This window comes from Choloepus didactylus, chromosome 8 (genome assembly GCF_015220235.1).
Source record: "Choloepus didactylus isolate mChoDid1 chromosome 8, mChoDid1.pri, whole genome shotgun sequence".
Classification (NCBI taxonomy): Eukaryota; Metazoa; Chordata; class Mammalia; order Pilosa; family Megalonychidae; genus Choloepus; species Choloepus didactylus.
In genome coordinates this window covers 145,818,031-145,836,592 of record NC_051314.1, presented here as the reverse complement: position 1 = coordinate 145,836,592, position 18,562 = coordinate 145,818,031, and the positions used below count along the sequence as shown (strand labels likewise).

Below are 18,562 nucleotides of genomic sequence, written 5' to 3'. Positions count from 1 at the left end.
GCATCACACAGTCAGGGTTGTGGATGTGAAACCCAAAACACAGGGTACAGGATGTGAAACCCAAAAATCAGGATGCAGCGTGGGGGAAAGTGGCTCTGCCATGAGGCTGCTCTGTGCAGACATCCAGAGCTCACGGAAGGCTGAACCCAGGAATCAAGTGCCCTGTCAAATTCCATATAAGGGGAACTGAGGAAAGGGATGATCCTACAGTAAGCACTGTGACTCTCTCACTGCAATTTTCTCTGTTCCAATGGAGTGTTTCTTCCAACATTGAAACAGTAAACACTAACCATTTATATTTGGTAGATAATGTCCACATGGGCATGCCCTGTAATTAACAGGAGGCCCATTGCATAATGGACACCCTAGTGGCCCTACACTTGTTGGCAGCAGACTGTGTGTCTCTGTTGCTCTGCCCCTACACCTTCCTTTTTTTGGACTAAGACATACAAAAGGAGGAAAAAGGAAGTGAAAACTAAATGCACAAACAGCCCTTCCTGCAGAGCACTCCAGGTGCTGGAAGACCAGAGGCAGGCAGCACGGAAGCCCCCCATGCCCCACTACCCAGCACAGTTGTGGCTGCCTATGGTCACCTTTCCAGTTCTGAGCTCCCTCTGGACCCAAAGCCCCACCTCTCATGAGACAACTCTTGTCTCTCAGATTTCCCTTCCTGGGATGCACAAACCTCCCGCTCCACTCCATCCTGCCTATGATCCTATACAATCTTGCCAGCCTCATGTCAGAAGGTCCCTGCAGTGACCACCGAACATGGACCCCAGTGAGGTCTCTCCCTGGGTGCAAAGTACATAGCCTGAATCACCAGGCACTGGGAGCCAGCTCTGAAATCCCTGCTTCACAGGCCCATTTCCTCCAAGTATACCTTTTACTCCCTCTCCTTGCTGGTGGTGAAAGTTCACCAGGGAGAGAGAGAACTTATTCATTCACCAAACAAATAAACAATGACAAAAGCAGGATAACATTATGGCATATTTAAAAGGCATATTTTTAAATGATCTTTTCACACATGCAATTTAGGAATATAAAGTCTCGCTTGGAGATAAAAGCAGGATCTGAATTTGAGACCTTATGTGAATATGTCTTCACCCTATTCAAGACAAGCCCTGAAAGATCATGACAGAATCTCATCTCCTTTCCTAATACTCGCTTCACAATCTGGAATGCTGTACACTTAGGAACAGTGCGAAACCGGCATTCTGGTAAATCATGGCAACAGTGAAGTTACTTTATTCCCAGTGGGCCTAGTTTAAAGCAAGAAAAGATAGCCATGGTTTCACTCAGGGATTTGAAAGAATTAAATAGAGTATTACGGTGGAAGAAGATGGTGGCATAGAGAAGAGTGGATGCTAGTTTGTCCCCCTGGAACAACTAATAAACAACCAGGAACAACTAGTAAATAATCTGGAATAACTGTGGGTGGACAAATGTGACTGTCCACTCATCATACACCAACCTGAATTGAGAGGAATGCCCAAGATTGCAGCATAAAATCTGTAAGCAAAAACTGTGGATCCAAGGCAGGAGCCTGAACAGCAAAGCCTCACTGTGATAGACAGCAGCACTCTCCCAGCAAGCGGATATAGCTCAGCTGAGCTCCAACTGGGGTTGTAATTAACAAATGTGGACTGCTCGACACAAGCTATGAATCCCCAACAAGCAGACAGAGGCTTTTGGTGACAAGTGACCTTGGAGAGCTGGAGGACCTCTCCGGAAGGTAGGGGGAGCCCAGAGGACCAGGTGCTACCTCTGGCCAATGGGTGAAACTGAGGGTGGCCGCAGACTGATCCTGAAGGGGGCTTTCTGTCCCTTTTTTGGCTCAGTGGAAGAAGCTTCAGCCATTTTCAGTTCCCAGCACTCTGACCCAGACAAGGGTAGAGACAGCAGAGTCAGAGAGACTATTCAAATGTAAATGACGTCTCTCTAGGGGGTATATCTTCCCTAAGAGGAAGAAGGTGGTGCCAAGCTCTACTACGCACATTCCATTCAGAACCAGACCCCAGAGCCTGGGGGAAAACAGCCATGGGCCACACCCCCTTACACGAGTTGGGAGTTACAGGCTGACAGGCACCACCTGCTGGGCAGAAAAGCACAGTGACTTGAGGCCTCACAGGGTGTATCAATCTTCTAAGACTCCCTCAGGGAAACCAGACACTATTGCCTCCTTCTAAGACCTGAGCGCATTCTGGTCTGGGAAAACCTGACTGAGATAACCAAGGAAACCAGATGCCTAAACAACTGAAAACTACTACCTACACTAAGAAAAACAAAGTTATGGCCCAAAGTAACAAACTTACACTTCAACTGAGATACAGGAATTTAAACAACTAATGCTAAATTAATTCAAAAAGTCTAGGGAAGATATGGCAAAAGAGATGAAGCGTACAATGAAAACACTGGGTATACATAAGGTAGAAATCAAAAGTTCAAAAAAACAACTGGCAGAATCTATGGAAATGAAAAGCACAACACAAGAGATGCAAGACACAATGGAAACATACAACAGATCTCAAGAGGCAGAAGAAAACACTCAGGAACTGGAGAACAAGAGACATGAAAGCCTACACACAGAAGAACAGATAGAGAAAAGAATGGAAAAATATGAGCAACATCTCCGGGAATTGAGTGACAACATGAAATGCGGGAATGTTCATGTCATGGGTGTCCCAGAAGAAGAGAAGGGAAAAGGGGCAGAAGCAATAACAGAGAAAATAATCAATGAAAATGTCCCATCTCTTATGAAAGACATAAAATTATGGATCCAAGAAGCACAGCGTACACCAGAGTAGATCTGAATAGGCCTATGCCAAGACACTTAATAAGCAGATTATCAAATGTCAAAGATAAAGAGAGAATCCTGACAGCAGCAAGAGAAAAGCACTCAATCACATACAAAGGAAGCTTGATAAAACTATGTGCGGATTTCTCAATAGAAATCATGGAGGCAAGAAGCAAGTGGGGTGATATATTTAAGATACTGAAAGAGAAAAAACACCAACCAAGAATCCTATATCTGGCAAAACTGTCCTTCAAATATGAGGGAGAGCTTAAAATATTCTCTGACAAACAGACAATGACACTGTTTGTGAACAAGGTATCTGCTCTACAGGAAACATTAAAGGAAGCACTGCAGACAGAAAGGAAAAGACAGGAGTGAGAGGTTTCGAAAACAATTTTGGGAGACAGCACAGCAATGTATGTACACTGAACAAAGATGACTACGAGTATGGTTGAAAGAGGAAGGTTAGGACCATGTCAGACACCAGAACGAAAGACTGGGACTGTATAATTAAGTGAAACCTAGGGTGCTCAACAATTATAATAAAAGGTACAAATATGTTTTTACATGAGGTAGAATAAATGGATGTCAACATTGCAAGGTATTAAAAATAGGGTGGGATTGGGGGGGAAATACAATCAATGCAAACTAGAGACTATAATTAACAGAAACATTGCATTATGCTTCCTTTAATATAACAAAGGCAATATACCAAAGCTAAATGCATATGGGGGGGGCGGGTAGAGGGAGGGTATGGGTCTCCTGACATTGGTGATGTTGTCTGACTTCTTATTCTACATTAGTTTAATACTGTCTTTCCTTTTGTTGCTTCCTAGCTGTCATGTTTTTTTCTCTCTCTCTTCTTTCTTTCTCTTTTGTCTCTCTACCTTCTTTGATATTTCCTCCTTCTTTGTCGAAAAAATGGAGATGTCCTTATAGATAGTGGTGATGGTGCTGAATACATAAATATGTGACTATACAGGGAACCAATGATTGTTTACTTAGGACGGAACATATGGTGTGTGAACAAAACTGTCTTTAAAAAAATGGATTGATGAAGAAACCTTGAGGGCACTATATTGAGTGAAATAAGAGACACATAAGGACAAATATAGCAGGTTCTCACTGATATGAAATAATTATAATATGTAAATTCATAGACATGAAATACAAGAACGAGGCTAAAGAATGAGGAGCAGTTGCTTATTACGAGCAGAATGTTCAACTAGGGTGAACTTAAATGTGTGGAAATGGACAGAGATGATGGTAGCACATTGTGAGAATAACTAACAGTGCTGAATGGTGTGTGAATGTGGCAGAAAGGGTAAGCTCAAAGTCACGTATGTCACCAGAAGGAAAGCTGGAGATTAAAAGATGGTAATGTATAAAACACTGAATCTTGTGGTGAACAATGTCCATGATTAAGTGTACAAATATTAGAAACCTCTTTCATGAACTAGAACAAATGCATGACACCATAACTATAAGTTAATAATAGAGGGGTGTATAAGAAAAATATATATACCTATTTCAAACTATATACTACAATTTATACTATACCAAAACTGTGAATCAATAATGGAGGGGGAGGTGGTTAGGGGTATAGAAGGATTTGAGTTTCCTTTTTTTTTTTTTCTTTATTTCTTTTCTGGAATAGTGAAAATGTTCTAAAAATTGAAAAAAAAATTAATTGTGGTGATGAATGCACAGCTGTATGATGGTACCATGGGCAACTGATTGTATACTTTGGATCTTTGGTACGTGAACAATTTCAATTTAAAAAAAAAAAAAGTATTATGATCACTGATAAAGGATGGGTGTTTATTTTACATAGACCTCCTTTCAAGGGAGGAGAAGAAGTGACCCTCAGGCCTGAAGAATGAGAAGGAAGCAGCCATGCAAAGTGCTAAGAAAAGAGCATTCCCAGCAGCAGTCACAGGAAGGGCAAATGCTCAGGAGGGAGAAGCAGTTTTTCAGTTCAAGGAACAAGAGAGAATGGGGGAGTCATTGGGAATGCAATTGGAGAATCAGGCAGAAGAAAAATGTCATGGGGCCTTGGGAGGTCATGATAAATAAGGATTTTATTTGCAGAATCTCTACGGAAAGAGTGCAGGGAAACAATATTGTGATAGGTGGGAAAAAAGAAGATGAGGCTTGCTGGCAAGGGCAGCTGTGGTGGAGACAGCAGGAGACGAGCTTTCCTGTCTGGTGAGCCTTCTCAGATCTCCTAAATGCATGTCTGCAGCCTCAGAATCCTCTAGGACCCTGTGAATAACTGGGGCCCTATCTGGCCACCACTGTTCCTGCATGGAGCCTCAGTTGTACTTACCCTACAACACATCCCCAGGATAATAGCATCCTTAGCCTTCCCCATCTTCCTCTCTCTGAGTTTGTCACTTCCATTGAATTTCCTGCTAGGAATGGATGCACTCACTGTCCCATATTTAACGAACGTCTTCTGTGGGAGAGGTGCTCCTTGTCATCATGGCTTTCCCTGCCCTGTCAGGACCTCCACATTGACCAAGCTGGGGTGGGGAGGGGAATGGGAAAAACCCTGGATCAGATGCCACAGACTCCCACTACTCTAGGAAGCATAAATGCTAAGAAGACTATTGTACGCCTTTGAACTCCTCAAGAGTGCTGAATTGGTTGCTTTGGTCAATTTTGTGCAAATCAACGTCATATTTTGGAGAGAAGGTTTCCTGATATTATTTGTCTGCAGCCTCAGTTCCTGGTGGTGGGCTGTTTAGTTAACAATGAGAAAATCCATCAGAGAAGGGTGGATGAGATGGCTCAGGAAATAAGGGCTAAAGACTGAACAGTGGCACAAGATCAAAAGATGGCTGGATGAAGAAGTTACAGCCCATCCTGTCTTGTCAGCCATTTTTGGACTCTTGCACCATGGAGTTTAAAGTAGATTCCTAAATTAGCAGAAGGCATGATTTGGACCAGCATGAAAATCACTGGAGGCTTTCCTGAAATGAGAAGAACCAGAAATGAGAGGGAGAGAAACCTGAGAGAAAGATCCACTTAGGACTTTACTCCTCCTTCCTGCCCATAGGCCTGATGTGACCAAAGGTGATCAGACATTAAGATGATGACCTTGTAAGGATGCAGAGATCATGACATAAATGGGCTGGGATTCATACCAAAGAGCAAAGAATGAGTTTATCACAAGAATCACAGACTGGATTGAATGTGGGAAAATAAAATAAATTCTGTATTTCAAAAATCAGAATCTTCTCAGAGCAATGCTGAGATCCTGTTTCAGGGCACAGTTTGGGGAATTTATGCTATGCAAACTTATGTGACAGTCACCTGTGCTCCTGTGCAGAAGCCTGGTACTTAAACCAAAATCCACACAGTGTCTTGCCAAGAATGGAGACTACTGTATTTACTGGTAGTTTCTGAGATGGGTGGTCTGTTTTGTAATCAGACACAGGCTAATGACAGTACGTCTGTGAACAGTCAAAGCTTAGTTCTTCAACTCTAATCTTGGATTCACACCCATTCTTCTGAGAAAATCCAAGAGTACTGTTCCGATGGATGACTCATGTCCTTCAGATACAGCGTTGGCAACCACAACTCCTTACCTAATGGCCACCACTACCTACCGTGAGCAAACCAGCAGGAAAATAAACCACCTGAGTCTTATTCTTACATTTCTCTTCTTATCATAGATGCAGGAAATATTGTAAGGGACTTGGAGATACCTGAAGATAAAGTGTTTGCAAAAAGTGGATAAATATTATAAACAATAAAAAACAGGTCAGGATAAAAAGGAGTAATAAAACTGTCAAAGTGTAATGGGAACTTTTCTTTTTACGCATGACCTCTGAAAGCCTATGATCAAATGAATTGTGCACAGGAATAGGAAGTTAACTATAAATGAATGTATTTACAAAATTTTAATGTTACAGTCTAAAAGGCCTTTAAAAAGCTATCTCAGGCATTCGCCCAATCACCATCCGGCGCACCCGGCCCAGCCGGCACCCAGTGAGGGCCGAGGCGAGGCCGCGCGCGGGCTTGGCCCCCAGAGAGATGCTCCCACGAGGGCGGTGAGGCCAGCCCCGTTTGCCCCCAGCCCGGGCCGCGACGCGCCGCACCCGCCGGACATGGCCCTCTACTGCAACAGCTTCAGCGTGTACCCGCAGCCCGACCTTCCCCCGCGTGCGCCTCCCGCTTCCAGGGCGCCCTACTGGCTGGCGGACTACGCCACGCCGCCGCTGACCACCGCCAGTCCCTACCTGTGGCGCAGCCGGCCCGGCGTGGGAGGCTCGCCCGCCGCTGCCGCACCCCTCCGCACACGCCCCGGGGCGCGGCCGGGCCCTCCCTGCAGCCGCCGACCGCCGCCCGCACCTTCAGCTGCGCGCAGCGGCACTTCGCGCAGCCCGCGCCCGCCTCGCCGGCAGGGCCCGGGGCAACCGGTGAGCTTAGCTGGCTGTTCAAAGCCAGCCGCAAGGACCTCGTGAAGATGGCGCGCCGCCCTACTCTCACTCGGCGCTCATCGCGGTGGTAGCCCGCAGCGCGCCCGAGCGCAAGCTCAGACTCGGCCACAGCTACCAGCTGGGGGCCGGCAGCTTCCCATTCTGTCAGCGCAGCAAGGCCGGCTGGCAGAAATCCATCCGCCACAATCTGTCGCTCACCGACTGCTTCAAGAAGGTGTCCCACGACGAGGATGACCCAGGGAAGGGCAATTACTGGATCCTGGATGTTGGACAATGAGAACTTCCGCCGAAGAGAAAGCGCCGCTCAGAGGTCAGCGGCAGCTCCACGGTGGCCACAGGGACATCCTGGTCAGAAGGGCTCTCCTCAGGATTGGGGGCTGGCGTGAGCGTGGGGTCAGAAGGAGACAGCCCTTCCTCTTTGCTGAGGACTTCCCAGTCCCCAGGGCCTTCCGCAGGCACGAAGAATCCTGCCTAGTCGCCCGGAGGAGCCGTGCTCATCTCCAGCCCTTGTCTCCTCTCCACTCCTTCTTCAGCAGCCTCAGCACCTTGATTGTCGGCAGCAGCGAGAGACCCCCCCCCCCGCAAGCCCTCCCTGGCAGCCGCCACCTGGGGGTCCGGGGAGTCCAGCTGCCCCCCAACAACACGTGTCTCCCCCGTCCCCGCCCCCTCAACACACACACACACACACACACACACACACACACACGGGGTCCGGGGAGTCCAGCTGCCCCCCAACAACACGTGTCTCCCCCGCCCCCGCCCCCTACACACACACACACACACACACACACACACACACACACACACACACACACACCCCTCCCCCGCTCCAGCTCGGAGGCTTCTCCAGACACCTTACAGCCAGAGTTCTCCTATTAAAGCTCTTACTCCGCCAGGCCCTTGTACGACTTCAGCATGGTCAACAGCCTCACCTACCCCAGGGAGGGCTCTGAGGTCTCTGACGGTGCTTCTCAGAATTTTCTGCACACACCTGGGGAGCTCCTTAAAATGATCCCAGCTCAGTAGATCTGGGGTAAGACTGAGAGTTTTCTATGGAGCCCTCGTGACCACACTTGGAGTAGCAAGGGTGTGGATTACTCTTTCTGCCACCCAGCAAGGTTTCTACAGGTGTCTCTGGGTAAAGGGCCTCCTTAGACATTACTCTCATTATATTCTGGGACAGCAGCTCTAAGCCCTGTAAGAGTGGGGACCACGTTTTTTTTTCCTTCATCACTGCATAGGAGGTTGCAGGCACAAATGTGTACAAGGGGCCAGCTCATCAATATGAATAGATGAAGTTGTTGGCTAGGAAAAAATAAGGGCAGTTACAAATGGGAAGTGAAGCAGTCGGGAGTGGTTGGGACTGAGCAGCTGAATTCTGCTATGGGCAGCTGGTTATCTCCTGCACAGTAGCATTCTGATTTTTCTAGAAAAGCCAGATATCTGGATTTTTATATGAAACTTCTGACTTTTTTTTATCTTTTTCTCAATTTAAAGTTTTTAAAACACCACCAATATAAGCACCACCAATCCTTGAGCTATATCCAGCTCTTGAACACCCCTGCTTATACTCAAAAGTGTCTGGTACATAGTTCACACTAACACCAATGAACTGTCAACACCAGCCTATCCCTGTGTGCCAGGCACTGCCCCAGACACCTCAAGTGTATTCACTCATTTAATCCTCACTTTAGGAGACAGATATTATGATGACCCCTCATTCTCCACATGAGGCGAGTGAGCCTCTGAAATGTTCAGTAATTTGCCCAAGGCCACCCAGATAGTCAACTGTGAAACCAGATCAAATCCATGCAGTATGACTCCAGAGCAGGTGCTCATAACCTCTATGTTCTAGTTCCTAAAAAACAAAGAAGCTAGCATCCACAGGCAGACATAAATGTGCAGGGGCAAGAATGAAACTAGATTTCATTTGATCAAAGGTTCTGGATGAAATGAAAACCATTTGAGAGCAGCAAGGGTGGACACTATCTCTGCCTCATTCCTGCCACCTATTCCAAGGTCTAGGGTGACTGTTGTTCTGGTTTGTGGCAGCCTGGTGTCCTGTCTCTTTTAGCATGGGCCTGGATTTTTCATTTTTTAACAAAGTATTATTAAGATTTTATTTAAAATAGTTTTTGAATGGAATTTTTAGTTTTTTAATACAATAAAACCATTTGCAGTAAAATTTTTAAGTATATATGTATGTATGTATATATATATATATATAATTTATCTTTAGCACTCAATGCTCAGAAGTATCTTCATCTTGATGATTTTTGTGCTCACCCTCCCACTGCCCAGCAGAGTTCCTGGTATTTAGAAAACATGCAGCCACTATTTGTTGAATGAAATAATTTATTCACAAAGTGTTCATTAAAATGTGGATAGCTGTTGGATATTTTGGAACAGAATTCTGTTAAGATGAAGATAAAGTTTTTTAATTGCCTTTGTGTCATGCTTTTGGGTCTTTGATATGAGTGTTACTGGTTTTTAATTTTTTTTAGGAAAAAGAGCACCAACTAAAAAATTTAAACTTTAAAAAAAAGCTATCTGAGTAACTGAAAGAAAGATGAAAACAATCCTGAAATCTAGGTGTATAAAGAAGGAAATAAGGAAATTGAAACTCCCTGTAATGCCAGTTTGGGAAAAAGAATAACTTCTGCTTGGCCATATTCATCCATTATTCCACAGTAACGTCCTGAGCAGCTATCTTGAGCCTTCACATGTCCTACATCGCACTCTGTCATCACCCCTGCTCAACTTCTTCCCATTTCCTGTCACCATATGACTGACACCTTCTTGACTCCAAGGCATGAACTCAGTGGTCCCTTCTTCAGGAAATCTCCCTGCCCCAAGGCCAGATAGATACCACTGCTCTGAACCTGCCCCATCACAGCACATCCCCAGGTGCTGCACTGGCTTCTTTAATTATCTGCTTCCTCCGTTAAACTGGGCACTGTTAGGGCAGAACATAGATGTGTCTCAATTATTGTTTTACTATCAGGAAGCAGCCCAGAGCTTGATACTGAGGAGACTCATTAAATGTTAAAGAATTCATGAAGAAACTATTATAAATAAACAAATACCCAGCATAATGGGCTCTGAGACTCTGGACGGAAATCAGAGATCTTCTGGACTCTGTCATGAAGCAGATTAGGTCATGATGCAGCCCCTTTCTCAGAGCTGTTAAATTTGTCTAGTCACAGAAATAGGCCAATGCATTCCCCAAAGCTCCCTGAAACACAGTCTCATCTTAGGAAGTGGGCAAAATACCCATGAGTCCCCCAAATATCATCCACTTCTAGGTCTGGGGTGATGTGGAGTTAGAGGCAAGCAAAAGGCTGGAAACTGACTTTCAATATTTATATCATATTACATGTGACCAAGAGGACCAGCAATGGAAAACAGACCACACTAATGAAATTGTATCACTGACTCCCAGGTGTGGGTGAGGAGCTTCGGGATGGGCTGCAGTTTCAGTGGTAGACCTGGGACATAGGATTGAAGAAGGCTGGGGTTTGGAGAGAGGAAGAGGACACAAGAGGGCAGTCCAGGCAGAGGCGGCAGCATCAGTAAAGACAAAGCATGAGAATAAACAAGAGGAGAGCAACCTCTCTGGAGGCTTTGGGTGCCCTCCAAGTTGCAGAACACCCCCAAACTAGTCACTGTCAATACAGGATGCTCATTTGTCAGTTGTAGCTGCTGTTTCAAGGGTCACTTCGTTAGTTTGGGAGAGACAAGAACAAGAGAGAGTGCTCCATTGGACATGTCCAGGATGGAAACAAGAGTATGAGCAGGCATCATGCTTCCTAAACCTCCAGCCACCACCTTATAGCCCTACTTGCTGTGTCATCCCTCTGCTTTGCATATGCATTTCTGACACTCGGTAGTTGCTGTTCTTTCATTAGCTTCCAGCCACAATCTACACCTGAACTGAACCCTAAACTGCCAGTAATAGCCCACTACAACTGCAGGAAACCTAGCCCCTTCGAAGCAGACCAGTCCCTCCATAATATCCTAATGTCCTCACATCCATTCTGCTCCACCTGCCAGCCAACTAACACCAGACTCTTCCTGGATTAGTTCCTCAGGTGTGGCTTGGGTAGAGACCTGTCCAGAGAGTGGTCCAGGAAACAGATAGAGGTCCCCACAGGCTGGAGGCCAAGACAGACTATCAGAAATTGAAGAGGCCTGAGCTAGGTGTAGAACAGGTTCACCTGCTGCCACTGGGCATACATAAAGCCAAGGCTAAAGCTACCAACAGAGCCAGAAAATGGCCCAAAAGGAGCAAGTCATTGCTTCCACTTCCAAACTTCACCAAAAGTGCCTCATGTCCTCAATATAGAGATATACAGATACCCAAAGAGTGAGCGATTTCCTTCAGCTCACTGCTACCTCACCTGTCTAGGTGTTTGTTAATTTTAATACACAGCTTGTGGACAATAGCACTCAAGCATTTAGGATATTCTCTCGTAAACACCCTTTTAGACAAGACCAAACTAACAATCAAAGGGTGGAGCAACAGTGACATGAGTCACTCTGTATGGTGGACAACTGAATGATGACAATCCACATCTTTTCATTCACTTGACAGATGTTTAAGGACTGTTTTTGTGCCAGGCACTGTGCTGGGCACCACAGTTCTTTAGCCTTCAGGGAGTTGACAATCCAAAGTGGATGAAGGATTATGGTTATTAAAGAGAGTTTTAATTCTTTCTCTCCTCTCTCTCTCTCTCTCTCTCTCTCCATGAGCGCGCGCGCACACACACACACACACACACACACACACACACACCATGATATTTCCTGAGTTCATGCTAACAATTATTGGCCAAAATATTTCAGTTAAAAGAAGAACACATAAGTCACTGACAGAGGTGGTAAATATCCAAAGCACAAGCAACAAAAGAAAAAATATATAAGTTGGTCCTCCTCAAAATCAAAAAGTTTTGTGCATCAAAGGACTTTGTCACAAAAGTAAAGAGACAACCTACTCAATGGGAGAAAATATTTGGAAACCACACATCCAATAAGGGTTTGATATCCAAAATATGTAAAGAAATCCTACAACTCAACAATAAAAGGACAAACAACCCAATTTAAAAATGGGCAAAAGACTTCAATAGATATTTCTCCAAAGAGGAAATACAAACAGCCAAAAAGCACATGAAAAGATTATCAACATCACTTAGCTGTTAGGGCAATGCAAATCAAAACCACAATGAGAGATAATTTCACAACCATTAGCATGGCTATGATTAAAAAAAAAAATTACAAGTGTTGGAGAGGATGTAGAGAAATAGGAACAATCATTCATTTTTGGTGGGATTTTGAGATGGTGCAGCCTCTGTGGAAGACAGTTTAGCAGTTCTCAGTGTGCCAATTTGAAACTTTTATGGACTGCAGAAGAGCCATGATCCTTTAATCCAATCTTGTGGAGTGACCTTTTGATTGAATATTTCCATGGATATATGACCCTACCCATCTAGGGTTGGTCTTAATTACATCACTGGAGTCCTTCAAGAGAGCTCACACATAAACAAAGAGCTCAGAGAAGCTGAGAGAAACATTTTGGAGAGAACCTAAAAGACGTAATCCAGAGTTTTCCCCCAGGAGAAGCCAAGAGCTGAAACAATCTAGACACTTGGAGATGCAGGCAGAAAAATGTTTGGAAATGCTAAGCTAAGAGATGAAGCCTAGAGTTTGCCCTGGAGAAGCTAAGAGAGGGCCCTTAGACGCTTAGAGAGAAATGCCCTGGGAGAATAAGCAAGGATGCATAGGAGCAAGAGAGAGAAGCTAAGAAAGAAGCCCAGACATTTAGGGAAAAGCCATTTTGAAAACAGAACCCAGGAGCAAAGGACCAGCAGACACCAGCCACATGTCTTCCCAGCTGACAGAGGTGTTCCAGATGCCATCAGCCTTTCTTCAGCAAAGGTATCCTTATGTTGATGCCCTAGTTTGGACACTTTTATGACCTTAGAATTGTAAATTTGTAACCTAATAAATCCCCTTTTTAAAAGCCAATCCATTTCTGGTATTTTGCATAATGGCAGCTTTAGCAAACTGGAACACTCGGGAAGCTAAATATAGAATTGCCATATGACACAGCAATCCTGCTACTAGGTGTATACCCAGAAGAATTGAAAGCAGGGACTGGAACAGTTATTTTCACACCAATGTTCATAGCAGCATTATTTACAATTTCCAACAGATGGAAGCAGCCCAAGTGTCCATCAAATGATGAATGGATAAACAAAATATGGTGTGTGTTGTGTATATATATATACACACACACATATATATGTATATGTATATATACACACACAATGGAATATTATTCAAGTGTAAAAAGGAATGAAGTCCTGATGCATGTGACAACATGGATAAACTTGAAGACATTATGCTGAGTGAAATAAGCCAGGCACAATAAGAAAAATATTGCATGATGTCACTAATATGAACTAACTATAATAAGCAAACTCATAGAGATAGAATATAGAAAATAGGTTCCAGGTGACAGCTTGAGGTAGAGGAAGGGAGTGGATGCTTATTTTGTAAAGAATTTCTGTTTAGTTTGATTGTAAATGTTGCTAATGGGTGGTGGTGATGGTGCACATTATTGTGAGTGTAAATAATAGCACCAAACTATGTATGTGAATGTGGTTGAAAGGAGAAGTTTTGCATCATATATGCACAATGAAAGAAGATAAAACGTGAACATATAACACAATGAACCTTGTTGTGGGTGACAGACTGGAGTTAATTGCACAAGTGTAAGAATGTTCCTTCATAATTTATAACAAATATATGACACTATTACAAGGTGTTAGTTATAGGGTGTATATGGAAAAAATACACCTAATGTAAACTATGGACTACAGTTAATAGTACTATTTCAATATTCTTTCATCAGTTGTAGCAAAGGTACCACTCTAATGCAAAGGGTCAACAATAGGGAGTACTGGGAATGTTGTAATTTTTACATGACTTTTTGTAAACCTACACCTTCTCTAATTAAAAGAAAATTAATATTTAAAAATTATGCTAAATGAAAGAAACTAGACAGAAAACACTACATATTGTATGATTCCATTTATATAAAATATAAATATAATTTAATCTATAAAGACAGAAATATATCAGTGGTTATCTAGGGATGGGGAAGGAAAGAGACAGTGAGAGGTGACTACTAAGGGGAATGGGGTTTTTCTTTTTGAAGTAATGAAAGTATTCTAAAATTGATAGTGGTGATGAATGCACAACTTGTGATTATACTAAAAGCCATTTTATACACCTTGAGTGGACTGCATGATATGTGAATATATCTCAACAAAACTGTTTTTTTTTTTTTAATCAATGAGGGACAGATTAAGACATTCCTAGATTAAAAAAAAAAAAAAAAAAAAAAAAAGCTAACGGCATTCATCACCATAAGACCTGCCCTACAAGAAGTACTAAAGGAAGTTTTTCAGACTTGCAGGAAAAGACACTAAACAGTGGTTCAAAACAGCACAAAGAAATAAAAACCTCTAACTATATGGGTAACTAAAAATGTCACTACTACTGAAGAATTTTTTGGACTGTAACCCCACTTCTTACTTTTTATAGGACCTATAATTCAAATGTGTAAAAAGTAACACAATTTTGGTTTTGGACATACAATATCTAAAGACGTAATTTGTAAAAAGTAAAACAAAAAGGTGAAGGGAGGGGAGTATAGAAATTGTAGGTGTGGTCTATTAAAATTAAATTTGTATCATATGAAACATTATTGTTATAGATTTATTAAATTTAACTCACTGATAATCACAAAGAAAATACATGATAAATATATACAGAAAGAAATGAGAAGGGGCTTCAAATGACACAAAATAAAAAATCAAATAAATAAGAAAGAAGACATTAAGGAAAAGAATTGGGGGAGAAAATATATGTCTTAAAAACAGCAAATAGCAAAGTGGCAGTTTAAAGTTCTGCATTATTGGTAGTTACTTTCAGTGTATTAAACTCTCCAGTCAAAAGGCAGAAATTGGTGGAATGGATGAAAAAGCATGACTAACTAAACACTATTTATAAGACAACTCACCTTAAATTGAAAGACACAGTAGGTTGAAGGTGAAAGGATGAAAGAAAAATATAACACCCAAACAGGAATCAAAAGACAGATGGAGTAGCTATACTATTATCAGATTAAAACTGTTATAAGGAACAAAGAATGTTACTATATATAATAAAGGGGTTAATTCAACAAGAAGACTTGACAATTATTCTTATGTATGCACTTAAGGGCAAAAGATATGACAAATATTGAAAGATTTGAAGAGAGAAGTAACTTAACATTGATAGAAGATCTCAATACACCACTTTCAAAAAGGATAGAACATGGATACAGAAGAGCAGTAAGGAAATACAAGACTGGAAAGACATTGTAAACCAACTAACCCTAACAGATATTTAGAGAGAGAGAAAACACTTTACAGCAGCGTGATACACATTCTTCTCTAGTGCTCATGGATCATTTCCAGGATAGTCCATATGTTTGATCAAAAATCAAGTGTCAGTAAATTCGAAAACATAGAACGTACCCTCTCTAACCAGAATGACATGAAGCTAGAAATCACACTGAGGTAGAAACCGACATTCACATATATGTGGAAATAAATTCCTAAACAAACAATGGGTCAAAGAAGAAATCTCAGGGGAAATTAGGAAGTGTCTTAAGGCGATGAAAATGAAAACACAATGTACCAATACTTTTGGGTTACATCAAAGGCAGTTCTGAGAGGATATTTTACAGCTTAAAAAGGCTTACATTAAACAAGAAAGACTCACGTCCCCACGCAGGTGCCAGAGGCAGGAGCCACCGGGACCCTTCTGTGGCCGGGAGCCGGCAGGCATCGTGAGCAGCCTCCGCCCGGGATGGCGCTGATCTTGTCGGGACCAGCCAGGTGCACAGTCCCCGTCGCAGTGCCCCGCACTGGCTGGGGCACCTGTGGACGCCAGGACTGAAGCTTCACGGAACCCGGTCGGCCACACCTGGGGGATCCTGGGTGCCTCCTTCTGGCACCGCGCAGCCAGCTGGGCACAAAACGCAGCGCCAGAGGCTCTGAGTGGTGGAGCCAGGGGAGGTGGGTGTGCTCCCAACATCCATTAAGAAACCAGAAAAAAAGAAACAAATTTATTCTAAGTAAATAAAAGAAAGGAAATAGTACTGATAACTGGAAATCATTGAAATAAAGGTAAAAAATATATAAAAAGTTGGTTCTTTGAAAAAGGAATAAAATCTAACTGGATAAATTAAGAAAATAGTGTAAAAATGGAATGGTTAATAGCTTCACTAATCATTTTGATCTTCTTGAACTTCCTTTTTATCCAGGAAACTACAAAGAAGGAACAGAACAACTGAGTCAGGCTGACATACCAAAAATCCTTCACAGTGCTAAGACCTCTGCCCCTGCAGAAAAGAAACAAGCCATGTTGACACCAACAAGTCTACTTTTCTTCACTAGATAACCCTGCACCTGCACAGATACCCTGCCTGTCCAAGTTGCAAAATTAATGAAACATAGCTCAAGGGCATCCCACCCCAAGCAACTCATGCAGCTCACTGTCCCTAGCTGGCCCTCCCTATTCCCCCACACCCTCTCTTTTTCCTAGCAGCTACATATACTGTTTGCCCCAAACTTGCCTTTTGAGCAGTGACCTTTTGTTGCTGTTTCACATTAATGCTACTTTAGTTCAATAAACTTCTTCTATACTTTGGTTTTCAGAGTCTGTCTTCAGCAAAACAGTGATAACATTAAAAGAAAAAATACCTTCCCAGACATTCATGAAGGAGGCAAGACCCTCCCTTGGCTCAGGCGGGGTGGTGTTGTGAACAGTCACTGCCCCTGGAGGGCACTGGCCTGGTTGGGGCTAGCTGTGCTGGCACAGTCCCTTCTCTCAGGTCTAGCACTGGTGGGGGTGCCAATGGATGCCCAGGGTTGGGAGAGCCCATGGTGGAGCCCAGGCTGGACCACCCCTTGCTGGGATCCCTGGGCACCTCAAACCCACACAGAAGCCACCAGCTGAGGGGAAAGCCCCAAAACAGTGGCCTCTAGGGGAGAGGCGGGAAGGGTGGGTGTGCTCTGGGCTTCCATTAATAAGCTAGAAAAAGCAAAGCAAATTAAATCTAAAAGAATAAAAGAAAGGAAATAATACAGATAACTGTGGAAATAATTGAAATGAAGTAGAAAAAACCTAAAAGGCTAGTTCTTTGAAAAATGAATAAAGTTAATAAACATCTAACTAGACAGATTAAGAAGATAGGAAACAATAACAGTTTTGTCAATGAGAAAAGGGAACATAACTAGAACTAAAATCATTAAGAGAAAAGTACAGGAATATTATGAACAATTTTATGCAACTAAATGAAATCATTTAGATGAAATGGAAATTTTCCTTAAAATACAGACTACCAAACTGACAGAAGAAGCCAAAAGTCTGAATTGCCTAATGAAGAAATTAAATTTGTAATTAAAAAAATGTTCATATGGTAAACACCAGCCCAAATTATTTTCATGCTTAAATCTATGGAACATTTAAGGGAAAAATAATGACAATGATACCCAACCATTTTAGAGGAGGAATACTTCAGAATTAATTTTATGAGACAGCCTAACTTTAATAATCAAAACCAGACAATGACATTGAGAAACAAGGGAAATTTAGGGGGGGTTAAATTTTTTTATATCTTGATTCTAGTGGTGGATTCATGATTGTTGGTGCATATTAAACTCAGAAATTATGCAAAAAAGGATGAATTTTACTGTATGTAAATTAAACCTCAATTAAAAATGTGGTACCTACACCCAATAGAATATTATGCAGCCATTAAAAGGAATGATGTTCTGATAATTGTGATAACATGAAGACATCATGTTGAGTGAAAATAAGCCAGACACAAAATAAGAATCTAGAACATACATTAACGGGGTGGGTTGGGGATAGGGAATAGGGAGTTTTGGTAGTTTGCCGCTGTTATGTACCCAGAAAAGGCCATGTTCTTTTTTTTTTTTTTTTTTTTTTAATTAAAAGTATTTTATTAACTGAAGTTCATAGTTTTCATTAGGGTTCCCTCTGTTGTACAGTTATATATATAAATATATATATATTTTAATTGTAGTAACATACACACAATGTAACATTTTCCATTTTAACCACTTTCAAGTACACAATTCACTGGTGTTAATTACATTCACAATCTTGTGCTACCATCAACACCAAAACTTTTCCATCACTCCAAACAGAAACTTACCATTTGGTTTTTTTTTTGTTTGTT

The 18,562-nt window shown here is 42.4% G+C and overlaps 1 pseudogene; it reads left to right on the top strand.

The window, feature by feature from the left end:
• Nucleotides 1-6,909: 6,909 nt before the first annotated feature.
• LOC119542968 lies at nt 6,910-8,268 on the top strand (annotated as a pseudogene).
• The last annotated feature ends 10,294 nt before the right edge of the window (nt 8,269-18,562 follow it).